Raw genomic sequence first — 2,712 nt, 5'->3', positions numbered from 1 at the left:
CATAAATAGTCAGAAATGCACATAATAAAACTAGGCTGTAGGGTTGTGAGTTCTGAACTTCCGGTTCCAGATTCTCCTCATGTGTCCCAGAAGTAAATCCCTTATTCTGGTGGCTCATAAAGCATCAGAGCACCCGGACTGATTTCTGTCACCCCATTCCAACCTACTCCCAGCACAGTCCTTACCTTGTGTTTTCAGCCTGGCCGAAAACTAGTGAAAGGGAGACTCCCACACTTCCCTAACAGCGAGTTTTCTGCTGCAGGTGCAGAGTTGGTGAGGAAATGGGTGATCAGCGCTGACATTTCATAGCCCTCCAGTAATTGACCGTGGTGTCGAGAGCAGATGGCCGCTACTACGCATTTCCACCGTGAGAGAGACAGGTGTGAGAAGCGTAGCACATTCGTGGGGCGAACCATGAGGGCAAATCCAGCACAGATGGGGAAAAAGGAGATATTACAGCAATGGGGAAAGTGGGGTGATGAATGTTAGAATCCATTAATTCCTTATTTGAAACGCCTTTTAAAAAGAAAATATGCATGAAATGAAAATATAACTTACATACATTGTACCAAAAAATGAGAAAACAGTGTAATTTATTAGAAAAGAGACTGTCTTTGAGGTGCTGACAACTGACTTAAGAAACCAGGACTCTTCAAACTGCTCTCTTCTCTACAGTCCTCCACTGTTTATGTGATTTCTTTATAAATAATACAAATCTCCAAGTATTCTAAGGCACACACTTTCTAAAATTAGGTCACAGCCAGATGAGAAGTGAGATATAGCTAAAGCTCAAAATTCACTGTCTATAAAAATGATGCCTGTTGTGAGCATATTAATAAATACAAACTAACCATCATGAATTTCACCTGCTTTCTACTGTCCTGGCTTAACAGTGTTTGCTCTATTATTTCCTATTGTTTTGGTTTTATTTTTGGGGGGGGAGTTTTTGTTTGTTTGTTTGTTTTTTGCTAACGGGCACATGTGCTAGCCAGACAGAGAAAGACAGAGAGATGATAGAAAGTGAGAAATCACCCCCCCCAGGGGTGATGGCCACACTGCAATCCCTTCTCCTCCATTCTCCTCTCAGGATCTTGGGCACGCATGCACACGTGTCTGGCGTGAGTTTAAGCCACCAGGTCCAGGACTCGAACCGCGGTCGACTACGTGGGAGTCCAGCGACATAGCCATTACGCTAACTGCTGGTCCCCTTATTATTTCCTACTCTTTAGGTGCCCATTTAGATTAATTTTATTGCATCTCATAATATCATGGGTCACAATTTTGGATAAGCTTTCATTGGCTAATTCTTTTGCTCCATGTAATATTAACTGAGATCATTCTGGTAACCAACTTGCAGTTGAACTGACCTGAAAGGCTAAGGATAGATTCATTCACATTCTCAGGGCCTTGGAAGGAATGTCAAAAAGTTTAGATTCAGCTGGGCCCTTGTCCATCTCCATGTAATTTCATGGCCTCTATACATGGGGTCTTCAGCATAGTGATTAGACTTCTTACCTGTTCCTAAGGTTCCACGCATACATACAGTAGGGATTGTAACTTTATCTCAGTACCGAGAAATGGCTTCTTGGATGTAGAAAACATAGGGGGGTAGTCAGGCAAAGGGAAGTTAGGGAAGAGACAACATACAGGCAGAGTGGTATTAGCTTTCAGGATGAAGATAGACTCAAAAAGATGAGGAGCTGTCACACATTCTGGTAAAGACTGTCAATTAATACAGGCTGATGACATTCCATTTGCACACAGTAGAATCTAGCAATTGTCTCTGAATGCTGAGTAATCATTACATCCCAGCTCTGCTGCCACGTCTTCCATTGTACTTATCAGTCTATAGTGAGTGATACCAGAAAGAGCACTCAACTGAGCATGTGGGGACCTCAGTTATAGACCTGTCTTTTAATTAGAAGAGCCTTAATTTCATAACCTGTATAATTTTGCAGGTGGATGATATTTACTTCATGGAAATTTACCAGTTATGTATTATAGCCCTTGTATGTGTGAGATATCCAACTTGATGTCCAAATGGCCTGACTCCCGCTGACTTCTCCAATACCACCTGATGCCCTTTCCTCACACTAAACACCTTCATTTACTTCTTGGAATTCATCAACCTTGACTTTTTACACTGTTCTTCCCACAACATTCCTTCTCCACTGTTCTAACAGTGAGCTCTGGATAGTTCTCCCTTGTGTGAGCTTAAATGTCACCTCCTCTGGACAGTCTTCCTTGACCACCACTCTGTAGTTAGTCACTCTATTCTCTGGTGTATCTCCTGTGGGATTTCTTCTCTGCACTGTCCATAGTTTGTATTTGCAAATGCATTTTGTGTGGTCCCTTCACTAGACAGTGCATTCTGTAAAGTAAGAGCCATGACTGTCTTACACACTGTTGCATCCCAGTGCCAGGAACACAGTGGTGCCCCAGAGTGGATGTTGCCACAGATTCAAAGTAACTTGCAGTCAAATGAGAGGAGGTAAAACAAGGCAGACTGTTACAAGAGTCATGAGCAAAATTCTCTGAAGGTTTTTGATAAGAATGGAAAGAAAGGCAAAGACAGTCACTGCACTGTAAGTGGAGGGTGCATTGGGAAGGTGGAAGGAACATGGCTGGGAGAACCTTCTTTTTTTTTTTATTATTATCATAATCTTTTCTATATTACATTGGATATCACATAACTTTACATTGACTTCCATT

This window comes from Tupaia chinensis, unplaced genomic scaffold, assembly GCF_000334495.1.
Source record: "Tupaia chinensis unplaced genomic scaffold, TupChi_1.0 Scaffold139341_1, whole genome shotgun sequence".
In the NCBI taxonomy this organism is placed as follows: domain Eukaryota; kingdom Metazoa; phylum Chordata; class Mammalia; order Scandentia; family Tupaiidae; genus Tupaia; species Tupaia belangeri.
The sequence above is the reverse complement of the archived record's forward strand: the minus strand, read 5'-3'. Positions refer to the sequence as shown.